The sequence below is a fragment of the Cucurbita pepo genome, unplaced genomic scaffold, assembly GCF_057944985.1.
Source record: "Cucurbita pepo subsp. pepo isolate OVF unplaced genomic scaffold, ASM5794498v1 scafford_80, whole genome shotgun sequence".
NCBI classification, from domain to species: Eukaryota; Viridiplantae; Streptophyta; class Magnoliopsida; order Cucurbitales; family Cucurbitaceae; genus Cucurbita; species Cucurbita pepo.
In genome coordinates, this window is record NW_028257983.1 from 48,480 (window position 1) to 76,013 (window position 27,534).

The 27,534-nt window shown below is 36.8% G+C and overlaps 2 pseudogenes; both read left to right on the plus strand.

The window, feature by feature from the left end:
* Positions 1-4,863: 4,863 nt before the first annotated feature.
* On the plus strand, positions 4,864-5,359 carry LOC147782756 (14 kDa proline-rich protein DC2.15 pseudogene; annotated as a pseudogene).
* Positions 5,360-25,197: 19,838 nt separating this feature from the next.
* On the plus strand, positions 25,198-25,623 carry LOC147782757 (14 kDa proline-rich protein DC2.15 pseudogene; annotated as a pseudogene).
* Positions 25,624-27,534: the final 1,911 nt, after the last annotated feature.

Genomic DNA, 27,534 nt, shown 5'->3' on the forward strand with positions numbered 1-27,534 from the left:
ATAGTACATCTTGTATCATTGCATAAACATAACATAACACAAAACGCATCAAACAATCATGAAAAATTCGTCATTCATACATCATACAAGTCATTCAACCAAGCCAACGTTAAAGCCATTTCGTAGGCGAAGTTATTAACGTATGGAAAATTAGAGTATCTTTGTTTAAGACCTATCTTGATCGGCACAAATGTGAGGATTGTTAAGCTATTCTTAGATATATTTATATTTTAAGTCTCTCCTTTCTACGGTAGAGTTGAAGCCTCAAGAAATACAGCTCAATAAATAGTTCATACGCGCAATTGTGCTCCATACATAAACCTATGATAATTACCCATACTATCAAGTTTGGAAAGTTCATGACACTATGGGGTTCCGCTAACTTCCAGACGTCGTTACAGATTAGCTTGATTAGAGGGTCCAGGCGAGGTCCTGGAGGATTCACGCTTGCACGTGTGGGTCATGTGTAAAGAAGTACTACACATCCAATTTGTTCGAGATTGGAGGTCACTCCTAGATGAGTTAGAGCTCGATCCCAAGAGCATGTTGCACGTGTTTGCATCAGCATGACCCCTACAGTGGGTCACTTACTGAGTATTCATCGAAATACTCAAGCCGTGTGCCAGATATCATTTTTCAGGTAAAGAGAAGACGCCCATGTACGGACGACGACGACATCGGAAATAGATACTGTGGCACGTGCATAAGGTAGTTGCATGTTTAAATTCTTAGTCATAGGAGTATAGGACGCTTTTATTTCATTATTTAGATTATTCCATTTGTAATTGTCTTGTTTTAATTTTAAATTCCAACGTTATACTTTGAAACACGTAAGACCGACAATGTGTTCTAGTAGTTTGAAGTGTTCTGAATGTGTTTTAAATTTTCCGGTATTTTTTGATGAGTATCTAAGAGCTATATTCCGCATTTAAGAGATAAGCATGAGACTTGGTAGCGACTCTGAGTATGTAAAAATTTAGAATCGTTACATAAAACATTAACTTGAGACTAAAGGAGAAGCTAAACCTTAATGGGAATGAGTGAATAAAAACGCCAAACCGAATCAAATAAGTTAACAAATCAAAATTTGTTACCCATGCAGTATTAGAAAGCCATGACAAGGGGATGATCTTAGAGTCAAGGTCGAGGCCTAAGCCATCGAGGCTAGAAATAAGTCACTTAGGTTGAGGCCACCTTGGTCGAGTTGAGAAAATCTTAATGAATAGCTTTACTGAGTAAGCCTAGGTCGAGGCAAACACCTTCATCCAAGTCTACGATGAATCTCTCTGCCTTCTTTGTCTTAATGTAGACCAATTTCGAGGCTAGGCTTGATGGTGTTAATATAACACATGCTGAAGCAATTTGGATCTTAGGCACTTTTAGAACATGAATTATAGTAAATAACTAGCATGTTCATAAGTATTAAAATTTAATGAGTTTGAATACTAACCTTTTGTAGTTCAAACTTCTTTTTGCTCACGAACCGGTTTCGAACCACCACTAGTGTCTTCTCCACTATCCTCCGGCCTTAGAACGGGATTGTGGAATCCGGTGAGTGACTAAACTTGGGAGGGATTTGTATATATGAAGAGAGTGTTTGTGAGAGGTTTTTCTCAAGGTTTTTCACCAAGAGAAGAAGACCTTCCATGTACCATGATCACTCTATTTAAAGAGTCATGTTTGCATGTTCATGCAAATTTGAGATCACCAAATTTTGACACTTAAAATTCTACTCAAATGTTTGGGATTATGTGGCAAGCATGCATGTTTGAGTTAACCAAATTTTGACACTCAAAATTCCACTCAAACTTGTGGGGTTTATTTGGCAAACATGCAAGTTTGGTTAAACCAAATTTTGACACCTCAAAATTCCACTAACATGGATTTTTTCATGAGATAAAGTTAACATTTTGACTTTCTTCATTTTAATTCAACAATTAATTTGAATAATGAATTTCAAATTAAAGTAACATTAAATGATTAATTAAACTATTTAATTAATATTTAATATTAATTCAAATGCCAATCCCAATCAATTCCGACACATAATTGATTAAGATATTTAAATTTTATTTAAATATCTCAGATTCTCTCCTTTTGTTTAATTCGTAAATAAAACAAAAATGCGGTTAAATATATCGTATATATGTAGCGCATATTCCCTAATTTGAATTCGAACACTTCGAACTCACTCGTCACACTGTTCTATGGTTTAGTCCGATATGAGCTAGCAGAGGGACCTAATGGACCTATAGATCATTGGCTCCAACGATCCAAGATTAACCGGCTAAACTCATTAACCTTGTTAACCAACATTCGTTAACTACTAGGACACTCCACTATAGCCTAGTAGTTGCACTCCCCTCACTATAGATATATTTCTGTCCATTTGATATAACCATGATTAGTAAGTCGATCCTTCACAGGTTGTTCGTAACTAGAGCTGGGTCAATTTACCGTTTTACCCCTAAAGTTACTTCTTGTTCCTTATGTCTCACTGATCCTCTAATGAACAATTGGTTTGTGGTCTAACCAGTAAACCGAATCCCTCTCAGGCCAATGAGAGGGTGGGGCCCCTTGTTCAAGACCTGGAGTCAGTGCTTAAGGGAACTACCTCTCTTCTATCCCTAAAAGTGGGTAGGAGCGAATTCCATCTTGCACCCCACGTCCCCAGCCATTCACCCAGTCTTACCCCTAAAATGGGAGGCCTATTGAGTCGGCGAACTAGAGCCACTCTCACCCATGCAAATCTAAGGATAATTTCGAATAAACAGGAGTTCATGGTTAGCTCAGGATGAAAACGAAGTTACCTAGGTTATCGAATGAAAAGAAAATCAGTCTCAACAGTAAACGACATTATAAAGTGAGAGTGGTTTTCTTCATGGTCCGATCTTATGCAATACTCATTGCATAGGATGCCCCCACTCACATGTCTCCACATGTACAATTTAGTGATCACATTGTTTATATCATATACAAAAGTGGGCCGCATCCATAGTGTCCCCAGAATAAAGTACTCAGCCTTATCCTTATACTATAGATCATTTTGACTATATACTTGAACTTGATCAACTCTTATGTCTCTACATATAGTTCAAGTAATCATACTATAGCCAGAGTGTTCTTAGTTTATTGGATTCAGATTAATGATCGTAAATTTCACTTTATTCAATAACAATCTTTATTGAATAAACAACAATAATAACTTTATTGAAAATAGAATATGTTTTTGTTTACAAACTATCAGTTTTAGGACATAAAACCCAACAAGGCAATGCTCATTCGCCTCATGAATTCTTGGTGAATTCCTATTGTTTTATACATGTGGCCATGCTCAAGTAATACTCTTCTCATAATGTCGTGTGATTACACCACCATTAGGATTGAGAAACACATTTGTGCATCATCCTAGAACATGAACGATGCACAAGATACTTTATGGTCATCTAAACTCTTCAATAGATGAAATATCATCTCCATTATGAATCTATTCCTCCTTTCACTAACGTCATTCTGTTGAGGAGTGTATAGTGCTGTCAATTAATGTTCAATTCCAGCCTCTTCACAAAACCTGTTAAAAGTTTCTGAAGTGTACTCCTTGCCATTATCTGATCTTATAATCTGAATCAAGCATGCACTTTCATTCTCAACTCTGGCTTTGAATTTCAAAATACACCTGTAATAAATAAAAACAATGTAATAAAGATTACCATTTAATGATGTTGTTCGTTGACGACCACAAAGATAAGTATGAACCAGCTGCAGTTTTTTCGAGGCTCTCCATGAATGTTTAGGAAAGGGTTGGCTATGTTGCTCCCCAAAATTACAAGCACGACAAAGAGGAATGTAATCATTAATGTCAGCGAGTCTTGTTACCAACTTCTTTGACTGCATCTAAAGCAAACCTCAATGATGAAAGTGCCCAAGTCTTTTGTGCCAAATCTCAGTGGCACTAGCTCTTGATATAAAGGTCATCTGCTCTCTCTCCATCCGATTTAGAGCAAAGCTTTTCCTTTCATTTTGACATTGAACAAGTCTTTGCCACTACATCTCTAATCAATCACTGCTTATTCGCAAACAACCTATATCGAAGTTTAGCGGTCCAATTTATGTTTTAAAATTCACTTTTGGGATCCTAAATAAAAGTCTTTTTTTTTTTTTTTTTGAGATATTTTATCTTATAACCATTTTCATCTTAAGTAAACTTTAAAAGATTTTCAAAGCATGCACGTAATAACAATCTTAGTCTTGTCATGTTTTAGAAGTTGTACTGTTATGTCATACTAACATCAATATATATCCAAACTCATTGTTAACATATATTTATCCGCTTTGACTCATTATATATCGCCGCCAATTTTACAATTTACTAGGGAGAGGTTTCCACACCCTTATAAAAAAAACAAAAAAATGTTTCGTTACTCCTTCAAAATGACGTGGCATCTCATAGTTATATTTAAAATAAAGCCATATTATATTTGTAAAAATTATTTGTGCTAAACATAATCTCTAGATTATCATCTCTTACTCACTTGTCTGATTCTATCAAATATTATTTTTCAACCATACAAACCACAATAATTTATTTTAAAAAGTATTTGATATCTTATTATCGAACATCACTTTGTCTAGTTTGTAGGCCATTTGACATTTTTATAATACTTCAAAAAAAGACAAACTAATTAAAAACCCATCTCTCAAATCAATTCCTCAAAACTTCATAAAGTAAAGTTAGGTGTTTCATATCCAGCAATTTATAAGGAATTTTTGTTTTAAAATACCACAAATTCCCAAACTGGATTTATAAAAACCCTAACCCTTCTCATAATTCTTCACAAGCCATCGCACAAACCTACCAACCCTTCAATATCTCTCCACCAATGGCTTCCAAGCTCTCTTCACCCATTGCCCTCCTCCTCCTCAACCTCCTCTTCTTCACTATGGTCAGCTCCACCTATGTCCCTTGCCCACCGCCGCCACCCAAGCCCCACAAGCCCACCCCGTCAAGGCAGCAACCATCACTCCCCAAGTGCCCCAGGGACACCCTCAAACTTGGCGTCTGCGCCGACTTGCTGGACGATCTAGTGCACTTAGTGATCGGCTCACCACCAAAATCCCCATGCTGCACCCTAATCCAAGGCCTTGTTGACCTGGAAGTTGCTGTGTGCCTTTGCACTGCGGTGAAGGCCAGAGCCTTGGGTCTCAAGATTGACCTCTCAGTTTCCCTCAGCTTGCTTTTGAACTACTGTGGAAAGAAGGTTCCGTCCGGCTTCCAATGCCCTGCTTGAAACCAAATCCTTTCATTTCCGTTTCTTGTTTCTTCTTCAATTTTCCATTTCAATGTCGTGTTTAAATAATCGGTTTGGTCGAGGTCGTGTTATGATAGGTTTGGAAATCTTCTCAGAATTCCACCATCTTTTTATAGTTTCATTACAATGCAATGTAACATAATGGTACGTAGTTTTTTTTTTCAAATGAACAACGTTGTTCGTCTATTCTTGTGTCTTATTACAAATTCGACGATGTATATGTTTGAAACCTCAAATCTTGTTTCACCTGTGTCACTTGCATGAAATCATAATAAACCCTTAACTTAAAAATTATCATGACGAAAAATTAAAGAAAGTAATATTAACACTCAAGTTTTAAATGACAATGTTGATGAAAAATGTAGAGACCTCAATTTAATGAAAATATGTATGTCAGTGTAACAGCCCAAGTACGCCGCTAGTAGATATTATCCGTTTGGAATCGTTATGTATCGCCGTCAGCCTTACGGTTTTTAAACATGTTTGTTAGGGAGAGGTTTTCACATTCCTATAAAGAACGCTTCGTTCTCCTCTCCAACTGACGTGAGATCTCACAATCCACCCCCTTGGGGGCCAGCGTCTTTGTTGGCACACCGCTCGGTGTCTGGCTCTGATGACATTTGTAATAGCCTAAGCTCACCGTCAGCAGGGATTATCTACTTTGGCCCGTTACGTATCGCCGTTAGTCTCACGGTTTTAAAATGTGTCTGTGAGAGATGTTTCCACATTACTTTAAGAAATGTTTGGTTTTCTTTTTCAACCGACGTGAGATCTCATAGTCCATGGGAACTTTTGAAAAATTTATGAGAATATTTAAACCGTCGTATAAGAATTTACTATTCTAAACGAGGAAGAGAGTTATTATTAATATTATGTTTTGATATTTTTATTAAATATAAGGTCAATTTTATACAATATGATTAAAAAGTGGATTTGGTGGACAATATTAGATATCGACATATTAATGAAAAAAGAATACAATGGTCCGTGTCAATACTCTCGGTCACGGTCAATGAAATGAAAATTGTAGATTTAATTGCTACATTTTTCTTTTTCTTTTCTTTCTTTATTTATTTAATAATTTATAGAAACAACTTTAATTTTAATTTTGAAGAAGACGATGAATAATTAGTGGTTCACTAAGCTGGGCAATTAATTTTTTTTTTCAAATAATTATTTATTACAACCTTTTCATAATTTTTGAATTGTTATCCATTATACTTCATATTAATTACATCATCATATGCCTCTTTTATCTCGAGTCAATGATAAGTATTTTAATATATTTAAAATTGTAAAATAAGTTTTTTTTTATTATTTTATTAATTTAATTTATTAGTATTTTTGTTGGATATTTTTTTTTTTCAAAATTATCTATTGATATTGACATTTCCATAAAATCGAGACTTCCATATTTTAAACATTAATGTTAAGTAACTAATTTTGATATCTAACCTAAGGGCTATAACTTGAATAGAAAATGCAACTATCATACCTTCATTCTCATAGCCTATATAGTGACCCTACATGGTTGTCTTACCTTCATCTAAAAAAAATAGCACTTGGTTTGATAATTTAAAAAAATACTCTGTAAATAATCACACTGTTGCGGTCGGAAAATGCAAATACATGCAACGATCTCTACCTTTCAGTCTGGATAGAGTTGAATGTGTAATATTTCTCTACACATGCACACATAGATCCACCTAGCAGACTCGTATACGTATCCTCTAAGTCTACTTGTTGGGCTAGCTTAAACTCACGTTGGCAGAAGCTATGGAGGGAAAGGAGCGTGCATAATACCACGACGTACATGATATCGTAGTTTATGTAGTGTAATATATGGAGGTTCATGCATCATACAACCAAGCCAACATTAAAGCCATTTCGTAGGCGAAGTTATTAACGTATGGAAAATTAGAGTATCTTTGTTTAAGACCTACCTTGATCGGCACAAATGTGAGGATTGTTGAGCTATCGATAACTCTCTAATAGTAGAGTCATATTATGTCCTTTTGTAGTTAATATTGCACTCTTATTCACAATTTACTCATTTATTACCCCATTTATTCTACTTAGTGAGCATGAAATCGTTTATTGCGGTCCAACATGAAAAAAAATATGATTTTGCATAAATCGATTTTAATTGTATGTTTAATTGAGTTACGTGGTAAAATTTCAGACATTTATGCTAAACCACGTGGGAGTAGCAAATTTGGAAACAAATGGGGGATGACATGGAAATTTTAAATCCACGTCAGAAGTCCAAGTGGGTCATTGATTACCCAATGAGGAACATCCTATTTGGACAACTTATTCATTTTCAGCCCTAAAGGGGAACCCATGCTCAATATAAAAGGAAAAGGAAGATTAAGAGGAGGAGAGCCACACTTTGGGGAGAAAAATCGAATTATACAGCAGCAGCCTATGTTGCAGTGAACTGCTATGAAACTAAAGAAGAAGAAGAAAACCCTAATCCAGCAGCTGTTGACAGCAGAAGGAAAAGGAGACCAACAAGGATTGATTAGGGCAAAGAGGTGGACGTGAGAGCTCAAGAGAAGGGAACTTCCATTGACGAACGACAACAAACCGGGATAACTCTCTATTTCCTTATTCTCTTTTCTTATTCCATCAATTTTACTTGATCAAGATACAGATTCCTCTGTTTAATTAAGTTTGTATGGAGAGCTAAACTTAATAGGGGAGGCGAGAGAGTTTTATATAGTTTAAGTATGTTGACCGTATGATTTTAGTTTATTAAAGAGTTGTTGTTAATGATTTACATGTATGTTTAATTAGCTACTTTACATACATAGTTGTTCTCTTGTTCGGGAGAAGAGAGAGAGCAATGAAATTATCTTTAATACTCTAGTTTGATAGCAAGGAGACTTGAAGGGTAATAGAAGGGTTAGGAATAATTCTTTTCCTATAGCCTTGTTAATAGAAATTACAACGATTATGGAAATAATCACCATTCATGACCCTCGGAAGTGGGCTTGAGAATCTATTAAAAGAAACTAAAATCAACCACAAAACTCAACAACTTATCTATTTAATCTCTCTTAGCCGAACCTTCCTCATTATAGTTGATTGTCTCATAATTTTCTGTTTTTCGACAGCAGTAGCACTCTGTTTTAGTTTTGTTTAAATAGTTAAAATCTCCAACACCCATTTGAATGTTACCCAAAAACTCAATTTCCAGCCATAAAATTAATAAAAAAGATAGATTCCCTGTGGAATCGATAATTTACTTATTACTTGGTACTTGTGATAGTGTATACTTGCACTTATTCTGGTGAATTTTACATCATTTTATTCTATACATCCACAAGCGATCAGCTATTCTTAGATATATTTATATTCTAAGTCTCTCCTTTCTCCGGTAGAGTTGAAGCCTCAAGAAAAACAGCCCAATAAATAGTTCATACTCGTAATTGTGTTCCATACATTAAACCTATGATAATTAGCCAAACTATCAAGTTTGAATAGTTCATGACACTATGGGGTTCCGCTGACTTCCAGACGTCGTTACAGATTAGCTTGATTAAAGGGTCCAGGCGAGCGCCCGGACGATTCACGCTCGCATGTGTTGGTCATGTGTAAAGGAAGTACTACACATCCAATTTGTTCGAGATTGGAGGTCACTCCTAGATGAGTTAGAGCTCGATCCCAAGAGCATGTTGCATGTGTTTGCATCAGCATGACCCCTACAGTGGGTCACTTACTGAGTATTCTTTGAAATACTCAAGCCGTATGCCACATATCATTTTTCAGGTAAAGACAAAACGCCCATGTACGGACGACGACGACATCGGAAATAGATACTGTGGTACGTGCATAAGGTAGTTGCATGTTTAAATTCTTAGTCATAGGAGTATAGGACGCTTTTATTTCATTATTTTGATTATTCCATTTGTAATTGTTTTGTGTTAATTTTAAATTCCAACGTTATATTTTGAAACACGTAAGACCGACAATGTGTTATAGTAGTTTGAAGTTTTCTGAATGTGTTTTAAATTTTTCGTTATTTATGATGAGTATCTAAGAGTTATATTCCGCATTTAAGAGATAAGCATGAGACTTGGTAACGACTCTGAGTATGTAAAAATTTAGGATCGTTACATAAAACATTAACTTGAGACTAAAGAAGAAGCTAAACCTAAATGGGAATGAGTGAATAAAAAATAAAAGACGAGGAATGCCAAACTGAATCAAATAAGTTAAATCAAAATTTGTTACTCATGCAATATTAGAAAGTCATGACAAAGGGATGATCTTAGAGTCAAGGTCGAGGCCTAAGCCATCGAGGCTAGAAATAAGTCATGACAAAGGGATGATCTTAGAGTCAAGGTCGAGGCCTAAGCCATCGAGGCTAGAAATAAGTCACTTAGGTTGAGGCCACCTTGGTCGAGTTGAGAAAATCTTGATGAATAGCTTTACTGCGTAAGCCTAGGTCGAGGCAAACACCTTCATCCAAGTCTATGATGAATCTCTCTACCTTCTTTGTCTTCATGTAGACAAATTTCGAGGCTAGGCTAAGCTCATTCGCCTAATGAATTCTTGGTATATTCCTATTGTTTTATACATGTGACCATGCTCAAGTAATACTCTTCTCATAATGTCGTGTGATTAAACCACCATTAGGACTGAGAAACATATTTATGCATCATCCTACAACATGAACGATGCACAAGATACTTTATGGTCATCTAAACTCTTCAATAGATGAAATATCATCTCCATTATGAACCTATTCCTCCTTTCACTGACGTCATTCTGTTGAGGAGTGTACACTGCTGTCAATTTATGTCTAATTCCAGCCTCTTCACAAAAACTGTTAAATGTACTCCTTGCAATTATCTGATCTTATAGTCTGAATCAAGCATGCACTTTCATTCTCAACTTTGGCTTTGAATTTCAAAATACATCCACAACTTCTGGCTTTTGCTTGAGCAGGAAGATCCAACACATTCTCATTAGATCATCAATAAAAACAATGTAATAAAGATTACCATTTTATGATGGTGTTCGTTGACGACCACAAAGATCAGTATGAACCAGCTGCAGTTTTTTCGAGGCTCTCCATGAATGTTTAGGAAAGGGTTGCCTATGTTGTTCCCCAAAATTACAAGCACGGCAAAGAGGAATGTAATCATTAATGTCGGCGAGTCTTTCTACCAGCTTCTTTGACTGCATCTAAAGCAAACCTCGATGATGAAAGAGCCCAAGTCTTTTGTGCCAAATCTTAGTGGCACTAGCTATGGATATAAAGGTCATCTGCTCTTTCTCCATCGGATTTAGAGCAAAGCTTTTTCCTTTCATTTTGACATTGATCAAGTCTTTGCACTACATCTCTAATCAATCACTCCTTATTCTCAAACAAGTGACTGTCCATGTTTTTCGAAACTTTTTTAGGGAATGACGAGGCATGATGATTTAGAATAGAATTTCGAAGAAACGGAGTGTATAAAGCAGTAAAAAAGTGCTTAAAATCGAAACCCTAATTCGGAAATCCCAAACCGAGACGTTTGAAACTCGTGCTAAAAAAACCGAGCAACCGTACATGTTTTTCAAAACTTTTGTGGGGAATTATTAGGCATGATGATTTAGAATAGAATGTTGAAGAAATGGAGTGTATAAAGCAGTAAAAAAGTGCTTCAAATCGAAACCCTAATTCGGAAAACCCAAATTGGGACGTTGAAACACGTGCTATAGAAATCGAGTAACTTTCCATGTTTTATGAAACTTTTTTGGGGAAGGATTAGGCATGATGATTTAGAATAGAATGTTGAATAAAAAGAGTGTATAAAGAAGTAAAAAAGTGCTTAAAATCGAACCCTATTTCGGAAACTGCAAACTGGGACGTTTCAAACACGTTCTAAAAAACCGATAAACTGTCCATGTTTTTCGAAACTTTTGTGGGGAATGATTAGCCATGATGATAAAGAATAGAATGTCGAAGAAACGGAGTGTATAAAGCACTAAAAAAGGGCTTAAAATTGAAACCCTAATTCAGAAACCCCAAACCGGGACGTTTGAAACACGTGCTAAAAAACCAAGTAACTGTTCATGTTTTTTGAAACTTTTGTAGGGAATGATGAGGCATGATGATTTAGAATAGAATTTTGAAGAAACGGAGTGTATAAAGCAATAAAAAAGTGTTTAAAATTGAAACCCTAATTCGAAAACCTCAAACCAAGACGTTTGAAACACGTGCTAAAGAAACTGAGTAACTTTTCATGTTTTAAGAAACTTTTGTGAGGAATGATTAGGCATGATGATTTAGAATAGATTGTCGAAGAAACAAAGTGTATAAAGCAGTAAAAAAAAGTGATTAAAATCGAACCCCTAATTCAGAAACCCCAAACCAGGACGTTTGAAACACGTGCTAAAATAGCCGAGTAACTGTCCATGTTTTTTGAAACTTTTGTGGGGAATGATTAGGCATGATGATCAAGAATAGAATGTCGAAGAAACGGAGTGTATAAAGCAGTAAAAAAGTGCTTAAAACCGAAACCCTAAACCGGGTCGTTTGAAACACGTGCTAAAAAATCCGAGTAACTATCTATGTTTTAAGAAACTTTTCTGGGGAATGATTAGGCATGATGATTAAGAATAGAATGTCAAAGAAACGGAGTGTATAAAGCAGTAAAAAAGTGCTTAACATCGAAAAAAAATGTTTCGTTCCTCCTTCCAACTAACGTCTCTAGTTGATCAATACAGATATATGTGGACCAATTAACCCCGAGTCCTTCAGCGAAAATAGGTATTTCATTTCCTTTATCGATGATCACTCACGGAAAACTTAGGCTTACTATCTAAAAGGAAAATCCAAGGCATTCGAGGTGTTAAAAAATTTCAAAGTAACGGTGGAGAAGGAAACTGGTAGACACATCAAAGCTGTACGATCCGATAGATGTGGCTAGTATACTTCGACGACTTTCATGGAGTACTGCGAGGAGCAAGGCATAAGGTGATTTTTAGCCGCACCGTACACCCCTCAATAAAATGGTGTGGCCGAGAGAAAGAACCGGGCCATTCTCGACATGGATATCTCAATGCTTAAGAGAAAAAGGATGTCGAAGGAATTTTGGGCAGAAGCCGTGCAATGCACCATCTACGTACAAAATCGATGTCCACATGCAAAGTTAGATGATCAAACACCACAAGAGGCTTGGAACGGACGAAAGCCTACAATTTCTCACCCTTAAAGTGTTCGGTAGTGTGGCTTATGCTCACGTACCGGACCAACGAAGAACGAAGCTCGAAGACAAAAGCAAAAGGTATATCTTTATTTGATATGATGGGAAGACAAAAGAATACAAGCTACTTGACCCGATTAGTAAGATGATGATAGTGAGTCACAATGTGCGAGTAAATGAAGCAAGCGAATGGGATTGGAACAATTCGACGGATGTCAACATCGAAGTAGGAGAATCATCAGTTGCTACACCAACAGACTCAGAAATTTTCAATGATGTAGATGAACCACGACAACCCAAAATGCGGAGTTTGCGAGTTTTGTATGACTCAACTAATGAGGTATGTTAGATAAAACCTTTGTTTTTCCTTATTTAGTTTCACACGTTTACATTTAATTCTCCGTTTGACCATTTGACAAATACGTCGAATGGATTAGCGAATTCTTAGACGGCAATTTTCTAGGAAGTGGCACAGATTAAGTTGGCCACTCTCCACCCATTTTTAGTATAGGTTATATTTAAATAGGAAATCTGTTTACAAGATTTCATAACCTGATTTTGAAGAGCAGTCAAACTTTCAATCCTTCTCTCTGTTATTTTACGCATTTTATTTTTCTTCCAACAACCTCCTGTCGACAATTTCCTCTCACCGAAAAGAAAGGATTTACCTGGCCGATTCTCGAAATCCAACAAGTGGTATCAGAGCCAAGTTGAAGCCATCGGTGTATATCATTGCGGAGGAGTCATCCTATCAACAATCAAGTTGAATAGTTCAAGTGGTTAGAGTGTCGACCTAACAACACACAGGTTTCAGGTTCGGGTAGAAGAAAATGCAAAGTGCGAAAATAAGCACATTCGTGGGATCCAACTATAACGAGTGGACCTTGTTGATGCGCGTCAACCTACAGGCGCAAGGGTTATGGCACGCTGTTGAGCCAGAGGAAGGAGAAACGATTGAGTATCCGGGAGGATCGGCTGGCGTTCGCCGCCATATTACGATCTGTGCCCCCAGAGATGCTAGCATCTCTCTCCACCAAGCGCACCGCGCAATCGGCCTGGGAAGGAATTAAATCCCGTCGGGTCGGTGTACAGCGAGTGCGGGAATCCAACATTGAGCAGCTAGCTGCGGAAGGAGCTCTCGGAGATCCGCTTTAAGGACGGCGAATCCATCGATGATTTTTTAATGCGAATCACGGGGCTCACCAACAGCATCACCGCACTCGGTGGCAGCATCAGCGAGACAAAAATCGTGAAGAAGATGCTGCAGGTCGTCTCCGATCACCTCGAGCAAGTTGCAATTTCAATCGAGACATTGCTTGACGTGAATGACCTAACGGTGGAAGAGGTGACCGGAAGACTGCGTAACGTCGAGCAGCGGAAGAAAAATACCATTTCAGCTATCGACAAGGAGGGTCGTCTACTCCTCACTGAGGAGGAATGGCTTGCACGCCTAAAGCTCCGTGACGACACCGGCGAGAGCAATGGGCCCTCCAGCCGCAAAGGCGGTAAGAAGCCGTGGAAATCTCGTCGGCGCATGCACGGGAAAGAGGCGGATCAAAAGAAGGAGGAGTCGACTGATGACGGGCCAATCCAGTGCTCGTACTGTGGGAAGAGAGGTCACCTGAGCAAGAATTGCTGGAGCAAGCTCAGGAACAAGGAGACGGTCGAAAAGGCCCATGTGGCTCAATCCGAGGAGGATGAGCCGGCTCTTTTCATGGTGACTGCATCAGTCCTACCTGACGTCGAACCCGAGGAAGAGCTCTCCAAATCCACAGAGGTAATCGACGACGGCATAACTGCTCCGGTGAGCGTCGAACCCGAGGAAGAGCTCCCCAAATCCACAGAGGTAATCGACGACGGCATAACTGCTCCGGTGAGCGTCGAACCCGAGGAAGAGCTCCAACTGTGCATAACAAATGCACCGGCTGGGGAGCCAATTCGACTGAAGGAGGAGCGAGTGCTCGCTCAAATCGGTGAAAGAGGCGAGCAGCAAGAGCACCGACGATGGGTCCTCGACACGGGGGCAACAAACCATATGACCGGAGCCAAGTCTGCGTTCTCCGAGCTTGACTCGGGGATTCGCGGGACGGTGAAATTCGGCGACGGCTCCGTCGTCGAGATCGAAGGGCACGGCACCATCCTATTCGTCGGCAAGGGAGGCAATCATCACAAGCTGACCGGCGTCTACTTCATCCCGAGACTCAAGGCTAATATTGTGAGCCTGGGTCAACTCGATAAGGCCGGCTGCCACATTTCCATCAAATGCGGGCTACTTAGGATCCGTGATGATCGACGACGGTTGCTCACGCAAGTTCGGTGCACGGCAAACTGCCTTTACATCCTAAAGCTAGAGATAGAGCAACCAATCAACTTCTCGGCCAGGTACCGGAAGATGGAAGACCTATTAGGAAGAGGTGAACCACCTGGACTGGCGGCGCGCCAACTCGAAGAAGAGGCGGCCGAACAAGACGTGGAGTCTGGAGGACATGCCGCCAGGGACACCGAGCAACCGGTCAACCTCTCAGCCAGGTACCGGAAGATGGAAGACCTATTAGGGAGAGGTGAACCACCTGGACTGGCGGCGCGCCAACTCGAAGAAGAGGCGGCCGAACAAGACGTGGAGTCTGGAGGACATGCCGCCAGGGACACCGAGCAACCGGTCAACCTCTCAGCCAGGTACCGGAAGATGGAAGACCTATTAGGGAGAGGTGAACCACCTGGACTGGCGGCGCGCCAACTCGAAGAAGAGGCGGCCGAACAAGACGTGGAGTCTGGAGGACATGCCGCCAGGAACACCGAGCCATAGGGCTCAAAACGGAGTTCAAACGAAACGAAATAAGGCAGATATAACACAGGTTTTAGGAGGAGATTGTTAGATAAAATCTTTGTTTTTCCTTATTTAGTTTCACACGTTTACATTTAATTCTCCGTTTGACCATTTGACAAACACGTCGAATGGATTAGCGAATTCTTAGACGGCAATTTTCTAGGAAGTGGCACAGATTAAGTTGGCCACTCTCCACCCATTTTTAGTATAGGTTATATTTAAATAGGAAATCTGTTTACAAGATTTCATAACCTGATTTTGAAGAGCAGTCAAACTTTCAGTCCTTCTCTCTGTTATTTTACGCATTTTATTTTTCTTCCAACAACCTCCTGTTGACAATTTCCTCTCACCGAAAAGAAAGGATTTACCTGGCCGATTCTCGAAATCCAACAAGGTACACCTTGTATGTCTTATGGCAGATGCTGAAAATATCATCTTTGAAGAGGCAGTGCGAGACACGAAGTGGCAAACCGATTCATCGCAACAACACATGGGAAGTGACAAAATTACCGGTAGGAAGTCAGCCCATAGGTGGGAAGTGGGTATTCAAGAAAAAGATGAATGCTCAAGGCGAGATTAAACGGTACAAGGCGCGACTTGTTGCGAAGGGATACAAGCAAAAGGCGGGAATCGACTATGACGAAGTGTTTGTTCCCGTCGCTAGAATGGAGACAATCTGATTGATCATTTCCCAAGCAGCCCAATTCAAATGGCCGATTTTTCAAATGGATGTCAAGTCAGCATTCTTGAATGGTGTGCTTAAAGAAGAAGTATACCTCGAACAACCTCCCGGGTATGTGAAAATTGGAGAAGAGAAGAAGGTACTAAAATTGAAGAAGGCGCTTTACGGGTTGAAACAAGCACCATGAGGATGGAATACTCGTATCGACACATACTTCAAGGAGAATGGGTACAAGCAATGTCCCCACGAACATTCACATTATACAAAGAAGAGTGGAGGCGATGTGATACTTGTCACTCTCTATGTCGATGACCTCATCTTCTCAGGCAACAATAATGAAATGATAGAAGAGTTCAAAAGCACAATGACGTGAGAATTTGAGATGACAGACTTGAGCTTGTTAAAGTTTTTCCTCGGTTTGGAGGTTAAACAAGGAGAAACATGTATTTTTATATCACAGGAGAAATATGCAAAGGAAATTTTGAAGAAGTACAAGATGAAAAATTCCAACCCGGTATCTACACCAATGGAACCAGGTGCAAAGCTCTCAAAGTACGATGAAGGAGAACGAGTAGATGCAAATAGGTACAGAAGCCTGGTGGGAAGCCTTCGCAATCTTACATGCACAAGGCTAGATCTTTCATTAAGTGTTGGCATAATAAGCCGGTTCATGGAGGAGCCAATTTATTCACATTAAAAGGCGTTGAAGCGAGTTCTCGATACGTCCAAGGAACATTGTCACTTGGGTTATTCTACTGAAAAATAGAATATTACAAGTTAGTGGATTACTCTAACAGTGATTGGTGCGGAGACATAGACGATCGAAAAAGTACATCGGGTTATGTATTCTTCATGGGCAACACAGCATTTACTTGGCTTTCAAAGAAGCAACCGATCGTGACACTCTCGACGCGTGAAGCTGAGTATGTAGTAGCATCTTGATGTGTGTGTCACGCAATATGACTTAGAAACTTGTTGAGTAAGATGGAGCAAAAGCATCGAGGTGCAACCGTAATACAAGTTGACAATAAATCAGCAATTGAGTTGGCCAAGAACCTAGTAAACCGTGAAAGAAGCAAACACATTGACATTCGATTAAATTTAATCTGAGATCATGTGAAGGAAGGAAACGAGAAATTGCTGCATGTGGCAAGTCAGGATCAAGTTGCGGACATCTTTACAAAACCGCTACCGAAAGTACTTTTTGACAAATACAAGAAGACAATTGAAACGGCAGACGACAAGAGCATTGAAGTTTATGTGGGGGAGTTTTGTTGGGAATAAACTTAAATGAAAAAAAGAAGAGAAGGGTAGTTTTTTATTTTGTTAAAGTTAGTAAGACTTTGAAATTTGAGTGAAAAGGCCAAAGAAAATATAAAGGGCCAAGAATCATTCCAGTAGAAAATGAGTGATGAGATAGCTAATTTTATATCTTAGAAACCCTATAAATTGATTCGTTTTTATTATAAAATGCAAGAGGTAGAGAGCAAGAACAAGAGACAGAAAGCAAAGTGTACAGTGTAATAGAAAATAGCTTTTTCATAATTTCTTTAGTCCCCTTGTCTCTCCCCTCTTGACACCTCCTTCACAGGTTCGTGAGAGTTATTTAAACAAGTTGATTTCAGAGCGAGCGTCTATTTTCTACAAGTTGGTATCAGAGCCATTGTTATTTTCAACAAACTCAAAATCCCTAATCAAATTCACGACTTTTATTCCACGAATCCTCTCATCTCCTTCATATTCCGCCTTGAGGTAATCCCAGATTTCCTTTGCTGTTTTGAGAGACATTATTCGCATGAAGATCATTTGAGATACGGCTGCAAATAGGCAAGCTTTTGTCTTTGATTTTCTTGTCTTCTTTTCCTTATGTGCTTTGATTTTTGCTACAATAGGATTTGCTGGAAGTGGAGGGACCTCGTAATCCTCTTCTATTGCTTCCCAAAGATCCAAAGCCTCCAAATAAGTCTCCATACGAACTTTTCACATTTGATAATTGTCTCCATCGAAGACTGGTGGTGCAACAGCTAAAAAACTGGATTCTCCTTCCATTTTGATCTCACAGATCCTTAAGAAGACGACTTTGATACCAATTTGTTAGTGAAAGAATGAGTGATTGAATGGTTGAGGAGAAAATTGTATTATGAAGACCAAGAAAGGTCTAAATATATAGAGAGAATATAAAAAGATATTAAAAAAATCTACCTAGAAATCTGCAGTAACAAACCAGTAAACAAATTAAAACTAAATCAACTCCTAACTACAACGAGATTTAATTAGATATTAGCTGATAGCAATCTAAACAAACACGTGATCTTTAACGGTCCAATTGATGATACAAAGGCTGTTTCTCTTACAATTTCATAATTATTTCATCTCTTGCATCATCTTAGGATTGTTGGTTGCCTACGCTCGTTATTTGGTTGTCATAGTCTATATTTATTAAACGAAAGGTCTCCCACATTAGGGTAGTCGTAGTGGGGACCGACACTACTGCAGGCATCGATGGTACTACTTGTGGTACTATAGGTAGTGACAAGGCTAGGCCTATACGACCCTAATTTTCCTAATCAAATATAGATACTACTACATGCATGACATGGCTAATACGTGTGGAAAAGTCTATGAAAATATTTCAGAAACGATGTCGTGGACTTATACATTCATAATAAATTCATTAAAACAATATTTCTATGAACAATATAGCAAAAAATAGCTAATGTGAATTTAAATGAGATAAAAAAAAAAAAAAGGCGATGGCGTGATATAACCTAAGGACTACTAAAACAAACATGAACACAATACCCTAGCTTTGATCTCATGGCCTTCACCGCGACGCCATCACATCCATACGAGAGTACCTTACCTGTACCTAAGAAAGAAGAGTAACATGCGACTTAGTATTTTAAGAAATAATCCATAAGTAACCCCACTGTTGAAGTAAGAAAGAAGAGTAACATGCGACTTAGTATTTTAAGAAATAATCCATAAGTAACCTCACTGTTGAAGTCAGAAAAATGCAATCAAATGCAATATGGTGGGACCTATCATTTCATAAAACCATCATGACATGACTTTAAACTCAGTCTTAGCAGGGTTGAATGTGTAGTACTTTTATACACACGGCCCACACACGTGCACATAGTCTCACTAGATAGACTCATGTATATATTCCCTAGGCCTCATTCATCGGGTTAATGCACGCTCATGCTACCAGAAACCACATGGAGAAAAGACCCACGTAATATCACGACAAAAATAGATATCGTAATGTACGCATTCGTATTAATCACAATGGGAAAGTATCCTGGTGAAAATGACGCACATAAATGCATGAGGTCCCCATAGCTTAAAACCATGACATAAGTTTATGATTCAAGTCATACCTTCATTCATTCATGACATACAAAGTTTGTGAGACATGCATCCGTAATAATTGTCATATCTTCCCTAATGAACATAATTTACATAGCTTGGTGTATGAAGTTTTACGCATCATATCATCAATATCATAAATATAATTCCACAAGATGGTAACATGGTATAGTCGTATTATAGCATAGCTTATAACAATACATAATACGACATAGCGTAATTTATAACATAGCATAGCATCACATAATACATGCAAACAGTCATAATAATGACAGGTGCAGGGTTTACTAAATTTCTTGAGTTGATGTTCGTTTTATCCTACTCGTCGAGGAATAGTTACAAAACTAACTCCAAATCGACTTCCTCCATTTTCTTTTTTCTTCATCATGTTCTCCAAATTGGCGTTGGCTAGAAATAAAAGAAATGATAGTATGAAGATTGAGAAATAACACACACATCTTAAGCTTGGAATAACTCTAGTAACTTCTCCATCATCATTTTCATGTGATAAATGTTCTCTCTAATGTGCAATTTCATCACTTATCGAGCTAAAATCTATATAGATATTTTTTTTTCTTTACTCAAGCTTTTGTCTAACTGCAAAGGCTCATAATATATCACTAGAGTTTTGTCGATCATGTACTTACCGAGCATAAACACGTGGAACACATTAAGTAGGGTAAACATTCTTGTATTGAGAAGTAAATTTGTATTTGTTTCAAGATCCTTATGTGTAGTAATGACTTAATTTAAAATAATTATAAATTCCACCACTTAATTTTTAAAATCTACTTTAATTAAAAGAATTAAATTTATTTCACATGAAATTAAAATTATAAATATGAAACCTATCTTTTTAATAAAATGTAGAATATTAACCAAAATAAACATATATCATTGGATTGGATTATATCATTGACTATAATGTTGGATTTGAATTTAAAAATAAATAAATAAATATATGGATATTAATTTCTTGTAGGTCAATTTCATTCCGTTTTTTTTTTAACTTTAATTTATTAGTCGTAATGGTCCCTCACGTAAATAACTGATACAAACCGTTATGACATTTTCATCGATAGTTGACATATACATTCATTGTTCAACAATTTATTAACTTGCGTTTACTGTTTCGATCATAAAGAAAAATATAATTAAAAAGAACTTATACAAAGATAAATATTTAACCTAAACATTATTTCTAAATTATGATTAGTAGAAATTTAAGTTTAGTTATTGACATGCAAAACTACAATATTTGAATAGTTAAAGAGAAACTATTGGTTAAGAATGAACAACAAAGGAAATATAATGTTTTTGAATGGATCAAATCTTGAAGGTTTGACTTTTTATGGTTGCAAGTGGAGAATAAAGTTTAAATTAAGAGTAAAAAAAAAAAAAAAAAAAAAAGGAAGAAATAAAAGTCATTAAATTGACTAATTAATGTTTTTATATTTGATTATGCAATGTATTGATTGGTGGAGTTCTGGAATGTGTCACACACCTCTTTTTGCTTGTCCATTACTTTGACTTTCTTTCAAGTAAATTGTCTTGGAGTGATGCCTTCCAATTTTTCAAGTTCATCTTTTTTCTTTTTTTGATATATTTTTTTAATTATAAACTTTCTATTTTCAATCTATTAAAATATTATGTCGGCGAGACAATAAACAGTTTTTGAACAATCAAATCATACTAGTAGATTATTTGTGCGTCACTCTCAATTAATCATTTTAATTTTGATGAATTATCCTAACTTCTATTAGGATAAACAAATAAATTTTGATTAGTTGACAATAGTCTCTATTTTTAAATTACGGTAATGCCTTACATTCACTAACTTGGATGAGAGGTGTCACTACACGTACGATTCTTCAACGAAATACTCATTAGAATCTTTCTTATGAAGCTATGAATTTACACATTCAATTTAAAAATAAGAAATAACAAGTACCATCAACGTTAGAAAAGAAACATTAACATGATTCCAGTACGAAGATGAGAACCCTGAACTACCCGTGAAGAAAAACAATGCATACTACTGTCATAACTTAGCTTCTATGACCATTCTAGAATCACGGTCGTATGTGTAGGGGTGCTTTACCTTTACCTAAAATATAAGGGTAGTATGTGGCTAGTATTTGAAGAAATACTCAATAAGTAATCCTACTGTTGGGGTCAGATAATCCAAACAAACATATACATGATAGGACCTAAGCTTTAAAACAATATAACATGACATTGAGCTCTTTCTAGTCTGGGTAAGGTTGGATGTGTGGTACTTTTTCAGACACAGCTCATGTAATAGCCAACAATAAAGAAAGAAAGAAACAAATAAAATAATTATAAAAAAATAATAATAATAAAAATAAATAAATAAATAAACAAAAAAACAACCTTTCCCCCTCTCCACTAACCTTTCATCACAATTATCTCCCCTCCCCCCCTCCCCTCCTTAACCCATCCTCCTGCCACAGAGCAACAGAAAAACAACTTCAGATTTACTTGAGAAAAAAAAATGAGAATGGCCTTTTTACTCAGCTGTGATTCATGTGAGATTTATGTGAAGATAGATCCGATCAATAAGATATATATTAAATCTTCATTTTCTTTTATCCTATTGTTTTTTAGAAATCACAGCCAATTATAGTTAGATGTTCATTGAATTATTACAATGGTTTAGCTTTGAGTTAGAAACTAAATGTCCATCATTCATATGAATTCTATCAAATCATTAGTAATATTAGATTAAATTTATATCAGTAACCAAATGAATAGATTAAAAATAGAATGACCAAGAAAATTTGTGAACAGTAAACATTGAGGTAAGGAAAGATTTGGAAACAGAGATCCACTGTAAATTTAGAATACATGAGAACAGAATGAAAATGGCACAGGGAAAAAAAACAAACAAAAAAAAATTAGGGAATTAAAAACCACAAACTAAATATAGAGGGAAAGGTAAATGCAGATGGTAAATACATAGAATAGTAAAGCTCAAAATAACTTAAATAGTTGTATATACTTTTCTTTTTAGATCAATAACCATGGAAAATAAGATTTTTAATAAAAATATAATTATTGATTATATTTCAAGACTTTTAACAATGGACCCATGTAAATGAGAGAAATAATTTTATAGATTTCAAACTTGAAACTGATTTTCTAGGCTCACATAGGTTGACTTGGATTGCAAAGGACGGAATCGAACATTCATTAAAGATATATTCGTGGCAACGATTTAAGCTAGCCAAGTAAGTGAACTTACTATCGGCATGGTTATATTTGCTGTTGACACGTGCCCCGTGATTCGACACGTGTCATATATATTGATATGTGTGAATTGTTTGTGGATCGATATGCTTCTTATTTGTATGTATATGTTATAATATGTGAATTGTTTAATAATAATTACGGTACGATGTGTTCAATGATATGTTTGAGATAGGATACGAGAAGGATGCACAAAACGAAATGTAACGATAGGAGTAAAATACGTTCATGAAACGTTAAGGTTAGGTTACATACCAGAGTGATATGGATAAGAGAGATTGATGGAAGAATACAGTTAGCCTATGGGTAGAAAGGGATATGTTTGTGATAGATTGATAGAACGATAGCGTTAGGTTAAGTTCTTGTGATGAGATGACTAAGGTACGTTAACGTAATGATATGTCTGTGATAAGTAAAGAACGTTAAGGCTATGATAAGTTAGAGAACGATATGACTATGAAGTGTTTATGTTATGACTCGTTTATGATATGAGACATTGTGATGCAATATGTTATGGTATGATGTGTATATGATGAAATGTTATGTTAAAAGCATAGAACGTTTATGTTAGGTCTCCGAAATTGTGTGTACACAGCACGATATGAATGACATGAAATTACGATAAATGACATGAAGTATAACCCCGTTAGAATTATGTATGATTTGAGAATTGAAGGATGAGAAACGATATGACATGAATGATGAACGATATCTGAAACGATATGAAAAATGATATGATATGTACATAATGCTAGCGGGGTTGTATTAAAGGATAATGAAAATGGAAAAGTTTTGGGACCTCATGCATTATGTGTGCTCATGCATTTGGGAGGGATACCCCTATCCCATCACGAGGGTACGGACGCGTACATCCAATGGCAGGACAACGATCGTTATGCTCTACATAGCGCTACCGTGACGGTTACTAGTTCTACCGAGTGTCTGGCCTAAGAGGCTCCCAGAGTATGCCCACCGGATAAGGAAGGTGGCCCGGCAGTGTGTGAATTAGCTGGTGAGCCCATACTCGCACGTATGGGCTGTGTGTAGAGTATATGGTACACGTCCAAAATTATCCGTTACGACAGCATCGTAGGGAACGAAACGAAAGATAGGTCTCATCATTTCATTGCATGTGATTGTTGCATTTAACCCCAATAGTGGTGTCACTTGCTGAGTATTTCTTTAAATACTAAGCCATATGCTACTACATTTTTCAGGTTAAGGTAAGACATTTCGGTACGGTTGACGACGATATCGCAACTCGAGACCAAGGCACATGCAGAGGGTAATGGTATTTATTTTCTTATACTTGGGCTAGAATAGGATGTTTTTAACTTAAACTATTCATTTTATTTAGTCTTTTGTTGTGTCGTTTTAATGATGTTTTTAAAACACGTAAGTCCATGACTTTGTTTTAAAATAAAGGTTATGTCTTATGGAATTCAAATAAAGTCTTCTGCATTCAATGTTTATGGTACGTATACAGTAGCGACCTTAAATTAAGTAGAAAATTTCGGGTCATTACAGCTCACATGCACACATGGACCGTTAAGGATGGACTCGTTTACATACCCCTAAGGCTTGACTCGTTGGGTTAAATGTGCTGACGCGCCGAACACCACAGAGGGAAAGACCCACATGATATCATGACGAACATAAATATCGAAAGTACACATATGTACTAACATAACGGAGATGTATCATGATGCACAACATACATAAATGCGTGAGGTCCCAATGGCTTAAAATAGTAAGAATCATTTCATTTATCCTTTTATTCTTGTCATACTACACATACGAGACATGTATGCATAGTATTCATCATGGCTTTCATCATGCATCATCATTAGTATAATATAATCTATAACATGCCTTTACTTTACTTTACATGACATGACATTAGGTATATAACATGTTTTAGTTCCTGCTTGGTACAAAATTTAATTCTAAAACTAAAACGTGATTCCCTAGTTCAAATTTGAACTATTGCTACAAAATTAACACAATGAACAAAAAGAGGGTTCAAGAATTTAACTTACTCGGATGACCTCCTTAAAAAAACTATATTATATTTAAAAAAATTATTTGTGCTATATTATATTTGGAATCTCATAGTTATATTTAAAAAAAAAAAAAAACTATATTATATTTGTAAAAATTATTTGTGCTAAAAATAATCTCTAGATTATCATCTATTCCCCACTTGTCTGGAGTGTTCTATCAAATATTATTTTCCAACAATAATTTGTTTTAAAAAGTATTTGATATCTTCTTATCAAACATCACTCGGTCTATTTTGTAGGCCATTTGACATTTTTATAATATTTTAAAAAAAGACAAACTAATTAAAAACCCATCTCTCAAATCAATTCCTCAAAAGTTAATAAAGTAACCGAAAAAGTTGGGTGTTTCATATCCAGCAATTTATAAGGAATTTTTGTTTTAAAATACAACAAATTCTCAAACCCCAATTATAAAAACCCTAACCCTTCTCATAATTCTTCACAAGCCATAGCACAAACCTACAAACCCTTCAATATCTCTCCACCAATGGCTTCCAAGCTCTCTTCACCCATTGCCCTCCTCCTCCTCCTCAACCTCCTCTTCTTCACTATGGTCAGCTCCACTTATGTCCCTTGCCCACCGCCGCCACCCAAGCCCCACAAGCCCACCCCGTCAAGGCAGCAACCATCACTCCCCAAGTGCCCCAGGGACACCCTCAAGCTTGGCGTCTGCGCCGACTTGCTGGACGATCTAGTGCACTTAGTGATCGCCTCACCACCAAAATCCCCATGCTGCTCCCTAATCCAAGGCCTTGTTGACCTGGAAGCTGCTGTGTGCCTTTGCACTGCGGTGAAGGCCAGAGCCTTGGGTCTCAAGATTGACCTCTCAGTTTCCCTCAGCTTGCTTTTGAACTACTGTGGAAAGAAGGTTCCGTCCGGCTTCCAATGCTCTGCTTGAAACCAAATCCATTCATTTCCGTTTCTTGTTTCTTCTTCAATTTTCCATTTCAATGTCATGTTTAAATAATCAGTTTGGTCGTATGTCGTGTTACGATGGGTTTGGAAAACTTCTCAGAATTCCACCATCTTTTTATAATTTCATTACAATGCAATGTAACATAATGGTACGTAGAATGAACAACGTTGTTCGTCTATTGTTGTGTCTTATTACAAATTTGACGATGCATATGTTTGAAACCTCAAATCTATTTTCACATGTGTCACTTGCATGAAATCATAATAAACCCTTAACTTCAAAATTTTCATGACGAAAAATTAAAGAGAGTAATATTAACACTCAAGTTTTAAATTACAATGTTGATGAAAAATGTAGAGACCTCAATTTAATGAAAATATGGATGTCAGTGTAACAGCCCAAGTACGCGGCTAGTAGATATTATCCGTTTGGAATCGTTATGTATCGCCGTCAGCCTTACGGTTTTAAAACATGTGTGTTAGGGAGAAGTTTTCACATTCCTATAAAGAACGCTTCGTTCTCCTCTCCAACTGACGTGGGATCTCACAATCCACCCCCTTGGGGGCCAGCGTCTTTGTTGGCACACCGCTCGGTGTCTGGCTCTAATGCCATTTGTAATAGCCTAAGCTCACCGTTAGCAGGGATTATCTACTTTGGCTCGTTACGTATCGCCGTCAGTCTCACGGTTTTAAATGTGTCTATGAGAGATGTTTCCACATTATTTTAAGAAATGTTTCGTTCTATTTTTCAACCGACGCGAGATCTCATAGTCCATGGGAACTTTTGAAAAATTTATGAAAATATTTAAACGGTCGCATAAGAATTTACTATTTTAAACGAGGAAGAGGGTTATTATTAATATTATGTGTTGATATTTTTTTAAAATATAAGGTCAATTTTATACGATATGATTAAAAAGTGGATTTGGTTGACAATATTAGATATCGACATACTAATGAAAAAAAAAATACAATGGTCCGTGTCAATACTCTTGGTCAATGAAAAGCAAATTGTAGAGATAATTGCTACATTTTTTTTTCTTTTATTTGTTTATTTATTTATTTATTTATAGATCCAACCTTAATTTTTATTTTGAAAAAGATGATGAATAATTAGTGGTTCACTCAGCTGGGCAATTAATTTTTTTTTCCAATAATTATTTATTACAACCTTTTCATAATTTTTGAATTGTTAACCATTAAAATTCATATTAATTACATCATCATATGCCTCTTTTATCTCGAGTCAATAATAAGTTTTTTAATATATTGAATATTGTAAAATAGGTTTTTTTTATTATTAATTTAATTTATTAGTATTTTTGTTATATATATATATATATATATATATATATATATTTTCAAAATTATCTATTGATATTAACATTTCCATAAAATCGAGACTTCGATATTTTTTTGTCAACATTAACATTTGAAACATTAATGTTAAGTAACTAATTTTGATATCTAACCTAAGGGCTATAACTTGAATAGAAAATGCAACTATCATACTTTCATTCTCATAGCCTATATAGTGACCCTACATGGTTGTCTTGCCTTCATCTAAAAAAAATAGCACTTGGTTTGATAATTTAAAAAAATACTCAGTAAATAATCACACTGTTGCGGTCGGAAAATGGAAATACATGCAACGATCTCTACTTTTCAGTCTGGATAGAGCTGAATGTGTAATATTTCTCTACACATGCACACATAGATCCACCTAGCAGACTCGTATACGTATCCTCTAAGTCTACTTGTTGGGCTAGCTTACACTCACGTTGGCAGAAGCTATGGAGGGAAAGGAGCGTGCATAATATCACGACGTACATGATATCATAGTTTATGTAGTGTAATATATGGAGGTTCATGCATCATACAACATTAACATCAC